The sequence below is a fragment of the Tenrec ecaudatus genome, chromosome 15, assembly GCF_050624435.1.
Source record: "Tenrec ecaudatus isolate mTenEca1 chromosome 15, mTenEca1.hap1, whole genome shotgun sequence".
Taxonomy (NCBI): domain Eukaryota; kingdom Metazoa; phylum Chordata; class Mammalia; order Afrosoricida; family Tenrecidae; genus Tenrec; species Tenrec ecaudatus.
The window spans coordinates 78,871,782-78,884,938 of record NC_134544.1 but is presented as its reverse complement, the minus strand read 5'-3'; the positions used below and the strand labels follow the sequence as shown (position 1 = coordinate 78,884,938).

At 44.3% G+C, this 13,157-nt stretch overlaps 1 long non-coding RNA gene across 2 annotated transcripts; it reads right to left on the bottom strand.

The window, feature by feature from the left end:
• Positions 1 to 7,770: 7,770 nt before the first annotated feature.
• Positions 7,771 to 12,724, bottom strand: LOC142427443 (uncharacterized). Of its 2 annotated transcripts, XR_012780064.1 has the most exons (4): positions 12,620 to 12,720; positions 12,281 to 12,324; positions 9,704 to 9,817; positions 7,771 to 9,548 (listed from the first exon to the last, which is right to left on the bottom strand). It is a non-coding gene; the product is annotated as an uncharacterized LOC142427443 (long non-coding RNA). The 2 variants fall into 2 exon arrangements; XR_012780063.1 differs by lacking the exon at positions 12,281 to 12,324 and having other exon boundaries at positions 7,773 to 9,548; positions 12,620 to 12,724.
• Positions 12,725 to 13,157: the final 433 nt, after the last annotated feature.

The window sequence follows — 13,157 nt, the reverse complement described above, 5'->3', positions numbered from 1 at the left end:
TGTTCAGGATGATGCAGGACTTGGCAGTGTTTCAATCTGTGAACATAAGGTCAGTGATTCAGACCTGACAGGAGAGCACTGTGTTGGTCTGGGTAGATTAGAGAAACAAATCCACAGAAATCCATATGTATATAAGAGAGAGTTTTATGTGAGAGTTAAGTGTACATTAAGAAACAATCCCAACCCACGCCAGTCCAAGCCCATAAATCTGACATTAGCCCATATATCCAACACAGATCTACAAAGTCCTCCTCAAACTCACAAAACACATGCAATAATGCCAAATGCAGGAGGAAAGTCAAATCAGTCAGTGTTTAAGCATCTCAGCCCTGGCAGGAGTCTCCACGCTGTTCTCTAGACCCAGGTCTGCATCTTGGCAGGTCCATGTTGCTTCTCCTCAGGGATGTCTCCCAGGAAGTGAGCTTTGCTAGCTGAGGCAAAGAACTAGCTAAGGCAGCTGCACACTGGTCAGACCATCAGAGAACAAGAGACCAGAGAATAAGAAAGGCGAGGCTCACCAAGTCATTTATCTCTCTGCCCTTAAATTAAACCCATGTATTTATCAGCCAGGTTAGCACAATAAACATTATGTATCACAAGCAACTAACAAAAATTTGTGCAAAACTCAGTCTTTCACAAATGTAGGCCTCAAAATTCAATCCCTAAGTTAAACTCAATTTAATAGCAGTTTATTATAAATAAATGCAAGGATACAAAGTACAGGTTTCTTAATTTGCCGTCTGCAGCGTGTACTCCTGATGCTGCAACACATCACAGGACCTCACTGGGGCTTCATGCACTTCCCTTTTCTCATTTCAAATTTGAAAATTTGTTAAAGAGTACACGATGTGTTGACGCACCGGTGCTACTCCTCCTTTGAAATAAAAACTTAAGCCCGCTTCTATTTGAAGGACAGAAGTTGCTAACTTTTTTAGCTGGGATGTGGATAGACCCTTACGAACAAGGAGAAAAACCTGAATACAAAAACTCCATTTCAAGTTGGCTTGCTAGAGCATTATCATCCTTAAGCACTGTCTATAAACACCCCGGCCGTGTTGCTCAGGGAGAGAGATTTTGATGAACAATGTCATCCTGAGTTCTACTATTAAATAAATATTTGTTCTCTGTTTTTTTTTACTGTTTTAGTTGGGGACAGACTGTCCAAATCAAGTTGACTGCATAACCTAATTTAAATAGATAAGGCAGATTGTGGAGCACTTTTGTGTGTTTGTTTCAGACATACTCCCCCAGGCTCCCAACCAGTAAATCCTTAAAAGAGCAGGAAGCCTCATCTTTATCCAAAGAAATGACTGGTTGATGTGGACTGTCAACCCTGTAGTTAGAAACATATACGTAAACCACTAAACAAACAGAATGCAGGAAATAAACTACGGTTTAATTTTAGGCAATGCATGCTGTATATGTAAATTTAAACATGTCTCATATCCTTTGGCTTGGTTCATTAGGCAACATGTGGAATTTACAGGGTTACACAGGAGTAACATGTTTGGGGCGCTGAGTGTGGAAATATCCCTCTTCATGATTTCTCTGTGACTGACCTATTGGCCACTCACATCACACACTGTGAGCCTCGCTCTGCTTTTCCAGTGGCTGCATCCATGCTGATGGTAAACAAGCCAGGAAACCACCTTCCTGGCTGTGTCCTAGCTTGCCTGCCCTCACGAAGGCCAGCGAGGCTTAGGGAATAACATCCCAGGGAGACAGGTGTATTTAATGGGATCAGTTTTTCCTTGGTCAAAAATATTTTTACCACAGAACTCTGATCACCAGGACTCTGAGAACAGTGTAGTAGTAGGTCTCCACCAGACAGATATAAGTAGAAGAAACAGAGAAAACATAAATAAATGGAGACGTAGAATTATGGAGACTCTATGTCTTTAGCTGTGCTGGGGTACAATGAGACACATCCTTGTGTTCAAAACTTCATCATACATTTGGAATGCTGGTTATTCACACCATGACAGGGAGGTTTGGGGGAAATAGGGAGCTAAAAATATGAGTACAATAAAGGAGTGTGTGTGTGTATGATGTGTGAATTATATGTCAATAAAACAGTTAAAACACAAAGTAAAAGCTCAAGCTATTACCTCTCCTCCATGCACACTCTTTTGTAGGTGCCATCAGTCACATTCCAACTCACGGTAGAGCCATGTGGCAGGGTAAAACTGCCCCACATGGTTTCTCAGACTATCGTCTCTGCAGGAATGAATGGCCAGGTCTTTCTTCCACAGCACTGCTTCCAGTTAGCGGCTGAGAACTACTTAATGTAGTGCCATCATGGCATCCTCCACACATACTCTGGCTTCCCATGACCTACTTCCCACGTTATAACTAGAACATTCATTCGAAAGAGAAAACCATTTTATGTCAAAGCCTTCCCTCTCCATCTCAGAATCAAAGCTCGTCACAATGATCTCTTAAATTCCCTGAAAATTGCCAGGCTCTCGCCTACCTCATAATCATCCTGAATAGCCGTGGTGGCAGAGTGGCTATGTGTTGTGCTGCTAACTACAGGTCAGCAGTTCAAAATCAGCAGCTGCTCCTCAGGAGAAAGACGAGGCTTTCTAATCCAGTGAATAGAGACAGTCCCAGAAACCCACAGGGGAAGTTCTAGTCTGTCCTAAAGGGTTGCTTTGAGTCAGCCTTGAGTGCAGGGCAGAGAGTTTGTTTGAGTTTTGTTCTTATTTTTCTCCTAACTGGAGTCCTTGGATGGAGCAGTGCATGCCTGTGACTGATCAAGAGATTGACAGTTTAAATTCACAAGCAACAACACCCTGAAGAGTCCTGGCATCGTACTTCAAAAATATGACCATTGAAAACCCCAAGAAGGGTATCTTTCCTCTGTCACACGTGGGTCTCTTAGAGATTTGGAATCCCCTGGACGGCAACTGGTTGTTTGACTTTGGGCTAACTAGCTGCTACTTAAGGAACCCAGATGGTGTAGTGTATTATGTATTGGGCTGATAAACACAAGGTCACCAGTTCAATGCCACCAGCTGCTCTGTGGGAGAACAATGAGACTATCTTTTGACAAAAAGAATTTAATAGGTTCACAAACTTATTTGGTTAACTAAACCTTTACAGAAAAATAATAATCACTCAGCACTTCTCTGGTAATAGAAAACTTCTGTAGTATCGCCCATGACCTGGGATAAAGTGTAGGTATCTGCTGTTGCAACCTCCCTGCATCATTCCAGTGATCCCAACCTCCACCTCAGGGGAGCGCTTTTACTCACTTTGGGGAACACTGACTTGCAAGCTCCGGAAACACCAGGGGTCACTTCTAAGCCTGTCTTACAGGGTCCCGATAGTTAGAACTGACTTGCTGATGGTGGTGTGGTTTTAACTCCCACTCCTGCAGGTATCAGCGGCAAGGTTGGTTTATCTGGAGTCACAATGAGGATGAAATCTCAGCCTTGGTACTTATTGACTGTGTAAGTCCGGGCAAGTTCACCTAAGTGTCCTTACTGTTATGATTAAAGGATTCTGTCCCTTTCAAGCTCTCCTAACACGTGGCCAGTTCCCACATATGCTTCATTCTTCTTTTGAAATCCTGTCTTAGGAAAAGCATATAGGTTTTGACTTATTTTATTGATAGTTAAGTTATAAAAAAGAATCCCTTGCTGGTGTCCACAATGTTTTACCTCACATAAAAATTACTTCTGAAAAATTTCTAGTTGGCATGACATAACCTGGCTGACACATGTGGGGTTAATTGAAGCACGGAGGGATAAATGGCTCGGTGAGCCTCGTCATTCTAATTCTCGGGTTTCTTGCTTTCTGATGGTTGGACCAGGATGCAGTTGCCTTAGCCAGTTCCCTTCTTCAACTGGCAAGGCTCATTTCTGAAAGACATCCCTGAGAAGAAACCACATATATGTACCCTGATGCAGCCCTGGTTGCTGAAGGAGCCATGTGGAGACCCCTGCCAGTGCTGAGATGCTTACTAGCTCACTGATTCTGCTTTCCTCCTCAGTCAGCATTATTGCGTGTGTTGTGTGAGATGGAGGACGACTTTATGGATTGGTGTCGGATGTATGGGCTAATATTGGACTTGTTGGCTTGGGCAGCACTGGGTTGGGATGTTTTCTTGATGTGCATTTACCTTTTAAATAAAACTCTCTTATACATGTTTCTGTGGACTTGTTTCTCCAATGTACCCAGACTGACACAATATGATTGTGGATGTTTATTTTTAATGGAATAATGTACTATATTCTGAAATCGCAGTTCTAAGTGTGTCATCGTGTCCTGATACACAGTCTTTAAAACATGGGAACACAGGCACAATGTTTCATTCTTGCCTCTGTGAGAGCTATCTCCAGGAATTGTAACAGAAGTCCTGTGTTTCCTGGACGTCTAACAAATAAGAAGGTGAATGATCTTGGTCTGTATTCAAATATAGAGAAATAGTCCAACAAAGGTCATTTTGGTAAAGAAGGGGCTTATAAAATACTTTTTTGCATGTAGGTGGTTCGGGGGCAGTCTGGAAATGAGACCATTTAGCCACAACAGTGGGCTTCTAAGGGAGCTAATGCCATGTCCTGTTTGAATATTTGGGTGCATGTGATATGTTCTCTTTGATTTTGGTGAATATTGGGGTTGGGAGAACTGACTCATTTTGGAGTGGTTCTCAAGCCTGGTTAACCAGCATAATCACTTGTAACGGAGCTTAAAAAAAAACCCAGTGGACCATACCACAGTCCAAATCAATTAAACTTCTGACGTGCGAGCTAGGTGATTCCTGAAAGCAGTTCATATGAAGAAGAACTAGGCTGTCCACTTGTGGAGAATTAGTCACTGCCACCTCATGAATAGCAACAGAACTCTGTCATATATAGTGCCAGAAATAAGACCTCCGTTCAGAACTCCACTCACTGCCAGTGAGTCGATGTCAACTCTTAGTGACCCTACAGGACAGGACAGAAATGTCCCTCTGTGTTTCCCAGACTGTAACTCTTTAAGGGAGTAGAAAGCCCTGTCTTTCTCCCAAAAAACAGTGATGGTTTTGAAATGCTAATTAGTAGTTCATAGACCAATGAATAACTACTACGCCACCAGGGCTCTTTCTCAGGATAGAAGGCACTCAAAATATGGTCAGGGAAGAGCTGCCAGCTCAAAGCAGAGTTGATCATAATGACGTGGATGGAATAAGACCGTTGAGACCTTCATTTGCTGATAGAGGATGTCTCAATATGAGAAGAGACAGCGACAATGATCTAATCATTGAAACTCAGAATTATGAAGTACTAATACAGAAAAACCAGAACTCGTAAAATATTACATGGAACTCATGAAGATCAATATGCTAGGTATTCGTGAGCTGAAACGGACTGATATCTGCCATTTTGAATCAGACAAACAGTTTGCTATGCTGGGAATGACACATTCAAGAGGAATCACATTCATCTTCCTAAAGAACATTTCAAGATCTACTTGAAGTACAATGCTATTGTGATAAAATACTATCTCTCTGCATAAAAGAAAATCCAGTCAATACGGTTATGTAAATTGATGCATCAACCACTACAGCTGATGAAGAAACTGATGAATTTTACCATCATCTTCAGTCTGAAATTGATCAAACACAATCTGAATTCATGGATAACTATTGGTGATTGGAATTCAAAAGTTGGAAACAAAGAGGAAGAAACAATAATCGGAAAATATGGTCTTGGTGATAGAAATAAAGCTGGAGATCACGATAGAATTTTACAAGACTAACAACTTCTTCATAGCAAATACCTGGAGTGGGCATACACAGGAATCAAACTGACTACAACAGTGGGAAGCGAAGATGGAGAAGGTAAATGTCAGCAGCTAAACTCAGTCCGGGAGTCAACTGTGTAACATGCCATCAACTGCTCATAGCTAAGTTCAGATTCAAGCTGAAGAAAATTAAAACAAGCCCACGGGAGCCAAATATAACCTTGAGTTTATCTCACCTGAATATTAAGGTGTCAGGAGCAGATTTGACTCACTAAACACCAAGGACAGGACACCTGATGAGCCGTGGGATATCACCGAGAACATGAAGAAAGCAAAAGATCACTGAAGAGACAGGAAAGAAAGGATCAAACTGGATGTCAGAAGAGACTCTGGAAAGTGCTTTCAATCATGGAGTAGCTAAGGCACTTCATATGAAATGAAGCCAAAGAGCTGAACAGAAACTTTCAGAAAGGATCTGGAGAAGTATTACAATGAAATGTGCAGATACCTAGAGTGAGAAAACCAAAATGAAAGAATATATTCACTACATCTTCAATTAACTGAAGAAAACAAATCCAAGCTTTAAGGAGCTATATTGAAATATTCTATGGGGAAAATATTGAACGATCCAGGAAGCATCAAGTGAAGATGGAAAGAATACACATTACTCTCCCAAGAAGAACTAGTTGGCATTCCACCATTTCAAGAGGAAGGATATAAACAAGCACCAATAGTACTAATGGAAGATATTCAAGCTGCACTGACGGAATTCGCCAAAACCAGTTGCCAAACATTGACTGAATTCAATTTTAAAAGTTTCAACAAATTGATGAAGCACTGGAAGCATCGGTGGAATGATGTTTTGGGGTTCTGGGACCTTGCTGGAATGATGCTCTGAGGGATCCATGACCCTGCCAGAATGGTGCTAATTGGTGTCCGGACCAAAAGAGAACGATTCTCTGAGTCCGGGACCTGCCAGAAAAATTTTCTGGTATATCTGAGACCTCTCCAGAAAGTTGCTCTCCCACCAGAGAGATGCTCTGGGGGACTGGACCCCTCCGGAACCATCATCCACTAATTGCATGCTTCTATGGGGGTGCCGAAAACCCACTTCCCTCAAGCATATTTCTTGCGGTATTTCCGCTCCACAACACTCCATCCGCACACTCTCAGCACAGACTGGGGCCGACAAATTTAAGAACAATTATTGTTAGTAGGCATTGTGTTTGGCCCTAGAGAATCTTTAGAATAAAAGACTTACTTGAAGCATAAACTCTACCAAGCAAGCCAAACTATTTAGACTGTAATAAATGTCAAGTTTATAAATAATGTACTATAGTGGAGCAGGAGTGAACTTTGCATAAGATGTGAGAAGGCTAAACATTTAAACTGAGACCTGAGCAAATAATGAGCCATGTACAAAGCTGACGTTTTCATGGCTTGGTAGACTGATTGTTATCCAGAGGCAATATTCTACAACTCATCTACAGATTCAACCTCATTCCTCTCATGGTTTGCTTTTCCAGAAAATGACAAGCTGATTCTAAAATTTCTGTGGACATGTGACAGTTTTAGTATAGCCAAAATAATCTTGAGAAACAATAAAATCTAGGTGGAGAATGCTCATTGCCTGATATGAAAACTTACTCAAAAGCTATAGTAATTATACTGTGTAGTAGTGACATAAAGGTAACATATTGATGGAATATAATTGAGAGTCTAAAAATTCAACCTCATACATACATAGCTAAATGATTCAAAAAGAGTGCAGAGAAGTCACTGTGATTTCAGCAAATGCTGTCGAAAACAACTAGATACAAGAAAAAATAATGGGTTTTGACTGCCACCTTACACCTTATGCAAACACTGACTCAAAATAGATCTTAAGACCTAAATGTAAGAGCCAAATCCTAAAATCCTAAAACCCTTAATAGAAAACATATACATAAATGTCTGTGACCCTGGATTAGGGAATGGTTTCTTAAGATATCTTGCATTTTAAGCAATTATGACATCTTAAACATAAGCAGCCCAAGTTCAACGTAAGTTGAACTTCATCCCAATTAAAGTCCCTTATAATTGGAAAGACACAATCAAGAATTTGAAAAAGGCAACCTACATCAGTAACTATTCGTGAGATACCTAATAATCTTGTATTCAGAATACATAAATGCTATAAGTCAACAACTAAAACTCCACAAATTAAAAATTAGTCAAGAAGTTAGTCACTACTCTAAAGATATAAGTATGTTAAACATAAACTATATAACTCTATTATACATTTAGTCTGAAATTTCTGTAAATTGTTTGAAACTGAAAAATATTAAAACAAGTCTACAAGAGCTAAAATATATTTTGTGGCTATCCAATCTGAATTTAGGTAACATTTAATGAAATGAACACTAATGACCTGGGGGAGGGGGGGCGATATTAAGAACATCATATGTGAAGGAAGCAAAAGGTCATTAAAGACAGAAAAGCAAGAAAAAAATCAAAGTGGATATGAGAAGAGACATTGAAATTGCTCATTACTTAAAGTAGCTAAGGCAAATAGAAGAAATGATAGAGTTAATAAAGTTGAACAGATCATTTCAAAGGGCAGCTCAGGAAGACAAAATATTAAAAATTCATCATTTTTCCACCTTATATGCTACCAAGTCCTGCCAGCCACCTCCACCCCCATCTGCCCCAACCCAAAATGGCTCTGATATCTCCCATCAGCCTCCACTACAATCCCTGTGCACAGCCACATTCTTGAACTATCCCAACAACCTCCCCACTGCTCTCCCTGCATCCACATCTGCACCCTTTCTCCAAGTATCTGCACCAGGCTCCACACCGAAGCCCCAGTGATATACCTAATATTGCTATGACCATGTCACTGCTCCACTCAACTCCCTCCAAAGGTTCCCCGCCTTCATCAGGAAGCTGGATATCAGTTCTGGGAGGTCGGTTAGCACCAGGACCTGGCTGACCTGTGCCCAGCTCCTTCTTCTTGTCCTTTCAAATGACTGTGTCCCTGAGGCATTTGAAAGGGAGGACAGGCCCCAGCAATTTTCCTGGACTTTCATCCTCAGCTGTAAGTGTCCCGTGTCCTCATTTCCACTCGATCCAGCATCATTAGGATGTGTTTGCATGTCTCTGAAGCAAGGATCGCATCAGCAGCCACTGACTGCCTGCCAGACCTGCACTGAGTCACTTAACCCACAAACATCTGGCCCACTTTAGGGACGAACCACTAGGGGCTCAATGAGGCTCAAAGACTTTCGCAAGGAAATCAGCTAATGAATAGAAGCACTAGAATTTGATCTCAATTCTGACGGTAGGGCCTATCAGCCTACACAGACATGCTGGAGGGCTTTTGTGTCTACACAGGAGCTGGATCTAGAAAGGACAGTGTGAACCTTCATGGAATGAACAAGAGCAGGTCTCTGCACAGGAACCACCCTCCACACTCAGGCAGGGACTGGAACAGAACTTCCCCCGAGTGAGATGTCAAAGGTTATTGGTGGGTAATAGGGTCAGTTGCAGAAAGTGGGGGGTAGAGGGTAGAGGTGATGGGAAAATGACAAGGATCATGGAATGTTAGCTTGCAAACAGATTTTTATAATAGCTGTCAATAAGGCTTAAACCTGTAAATAACTGAACAGGCAAAAGTTGTGAGATAGATACAAGGGGGCTTCAAAAAGTTTGTGGGAAACTTCCATTCTTTTCAGATTTGTTAGGCTTTTCAGATTTGTAGGGCTTTTTCTTGCTTCTGGTTCCTTTGTTGGTCTGCTTTTGCACCTGCATGACCAGGTCCAGGGCCTTATTGAAAGCTGGAATGACATGGTCCACTGGGGTGAGTGGTGTCCCCCAGGTCCCATACTCACTCAAGGCACAGCTGTCAACACCTGTAGTTGTTCAGCAGCCAGCAGAACCCCCGCCCACTCCCCAGCCCCGACACCCCACACCCCCTTGCAACCAGCCTCACCTTGCAGGTAATTGAGAAGCAGGTCTACAGCGGGTTCTGCTTTGTTCTCAATTTTCCCCGGGTTGTAGTCTGGCTGCTTGGACATCTCGGGAGAGCTTATCAGGTTGGCCTTTGCTGCAACACAGAGGGAAAATACCCAGCCAGTTCAGTAACTGCCAGTCAACGTAGCAAGTTATTCCTGGGGTCCTGACTCAGGTAAGGAATGTAAATGCCTGCATAGATGCCCACATCCTGCCTCCTGATCCTCATCCAGGTCCCCAAGTTGTGCCTACATCACAAAGCTAAGAGTCGGCTTGATTTCTTGCCCCTGTATGCTACCAAATCCTGCCAGCCACCCCCCTCTATCATCTGCCCCCAACGCATAATAGCACCGATATTTCCCGTCAGCCCCCACCACAATCCCTATGTCACAGCCACACCTCCTTTCTGAAATATCCCAACCTCTGACCTGCTCTCCCTGCAGCCACACCTGCACCCTTTCTCCAAATACCTGCACCAGGCTCCACACTGAAGCCCCAGTGATATACCTCATGCTGCCATGGTCATGTCACTGCTCTGCTCAACTCCCGCCAAAGGTTCCCTGTGCTCATCAAGAAGTAGGTTGAGTTCTGGGAGGCTAGTTAGCACCAGGGCCTGGATGGCCTGTGCCCAGCTCCTTCTTCGTGTCCTTTCAAATGCCTGTGCCCCTGAGCTGTAAGTGTCCCGTGGCCTCCTTTCCACGTGGTCCAGCATCATTAGGATGTGTGTGCATGTCTCTCTGCAGCACGGATCATATCAGCAGCCACTGACGGCATGCCAGACCTGCACTGAGTCGCTTAACCCACAAATATCTGGCCCACTTCAGAGACGAACCACTAGAGGCTCAAATACTTTCCCAAGGAAATCAGCTAATGAATAGAAGCACTAGAATTTGATCTCAATTCTGACGGAAGGGCCTATCAGCCTACACAGACATGCTGGTGGGCTTCTGCCTCTACACAGGAACTGGGATCTAGAAAGTACAGTGTGAACCTTCACGGAATGAACAAGAGCTGTTCTCTGCAAATGAATCACCCTCCAAACTCAGGCAGGGACTTGAGCAGAACTTCCCCCTGGCCAGGGGACTGTAGGAAGTCCCATGTGGCGTGGGGATGAGTTTTTCTAGAACAGCTAGATTGGGTGGAGAATTAAGACTACAGTAAAGATCAGGTGTCCCGGTGTCTGGTGGGTTACATGCTGGACTTCTAACCACAAAGCCATCAGCTGGAAACCACTGGCTGGAAAAAGATGAGGCTTCCTACTCCTGTGTAGAGTTACAGTCTGGGAAACCCCCACAGGCAATTCTACCCTATCCATAGGGTCGCTGGGTCAGAATAGCTGCCAGTGAGTTTTCATGGGAGCGCTGCCTCTTGTCATGCCAGCATGTGTTCAAGGAGTGGTGTGGAGCACCAGGCCAGCCCCTCAGTCCCTCACTGGCAGAGCCACACCCCACCTGGATGGTCTCCTTGAGCAACTCTACAGCCTCCTTCAACTCCCGGATCTAGCTCATGGCTTCGGTAAAGCTGGAAATTTTCCTGAAAGCGCTTACTCAAAACCAAAACCAAAAGAACCCTACAAACCAAGCAACACACTCGGAATTTTCATTAGAACAGGGATAAAATGACTCCAGGTGGGAATACACAGTTAAAATGGAGTTGGCATAAATCTAAACATCGGACAAGCTACTTCTTCAGAGGCAGCAGAAACAGAAATATCCCTTTGGGCAATAGGCAGGAGCAGCTCCCATACTCCCCCACACTAACAGATTTGCAGAAATAATGGATCCAGTTCAATTGCCTGGATGTCTTTTACTGGCTACTTTCTCTGCATGAAAAGCAATTAATTACTGGTGGCAATTTCCTCCTGTCCCTCTTAAAGAAACCTTTCCTCCAGCTGTCTGTCCTCCACTAAGAAGCTTTCCTCCAGCTTCTTTCTACTGTTAAAAACAAACAGGGTTTTATAAAAATTAAAGAAATAACATGCAAAAATTTTTAAGAGTGTATGTTGGAACGGGGGATCTTCCGTACTTGAGGGGTCTTGCCCTTCTTTGGAGACTTATATGCCTTCCCAAAGAAAGACTGGCCCTCACTTTGGCTGAGTTCCTGCTCACCGAACCCCATCTTTGTACAGCTGGGCCTGTCTCTTTCTCCTTTTACTTGCCACCTGCCATACCGTTGACTGGTAGCCACCAACCTGGGTCACCTCCCTTGAGGTCCCAGTCCTGGACTTACCCCACAACCTGGGAATGCCAATCACACCTCAATGTGCGGTGGGTGCGCTGGAATATCACTTCAACACCCTCAAGGCTGAGCGCGCTCCCCGCTTCCGCCCTCCTGGCTGGCAAGAATGAGCCAGGGCGTTTCCGGACTACCAGGTGCTCCCCTCCCCCTCCCCTTCCCCGCTCCCGGAGAAGGCACCGCCCAGGGGACCAGACTGCCAGGGGACCAGACTGGGCAAACCTCCGGAGGAAGCCCTAACGTTTTGTGCTCCAGCTGCAGCCACTCGCTTCCTGAACAGCAGTCACTTCGTGGTGAGAGAAGCCACAGACCCGGGGCTCACCTATGAGCGGAAGACGTTCTAGGAGTTTCAGGGAGGAGCCACCGCTGTGTGAAAGGAAACAATGGAGGGGGGAGACACGCAAAGTTCCCGCAATGAATCGGGAACCCCGACGCCCAAAGCCCCAGTCTGGGATCCTCCTTTCTCCAACAGGAATTCTCCCCAGGAACCCCAACCAATCCCAAAACTGGGGGATGGAAGCAGCCCCTGGGACACACTCCCACATCTCACCACGCGAGGGGCGCTGACGGAGCGGGTGAGGGGGAAGCAGGGCGCTTGCACCCAGCCAGGCTGCTGTGTGCACCAGGGTCACCCCAAATTGGTCACCGCGCGACCCCTCACCTGGGCGCGCCGACTACACAGTGCTCAGGCTGCAGGAGCTTCTCTGGCACCACGCACCAGGCAGAGCAAGTAGGACCCACGGTATGACACTCACTTCCGGCTAGGGCACCGCCACTTCCGGCCCGTTTCAGCGTGACCCGGAAAGGGAGGAGAGTAGTCATGGGTGTGATCCGGAAACACATACGTGAAAAAACAGGCAGGAGTTAAGGCTTCATTAAGCTGCATGGACATTCAGAAAAATAAGAATCTTACTTGATATGGCAGAGATTAATATGACATCGTTCCCACCAACATTATTTGAAAGTTTGTTCTTCATTACACTGACCATAGAGGAAGGGATTGCGATGAATTGGAAATAATAAAATGTGGAGGTCTTAGTGGGGAAAAAACCCGCAAACACCCAGATTCTTATCCTGACAAACGTTTAGATTATTATCAGATGTATGATCAAAGTCACATACCTCATAGACAGCACTGACTGAGCTAAAGGCATCAACTTCCCTATGTGACACTGAATATCCACATGGTACAAGGTGTG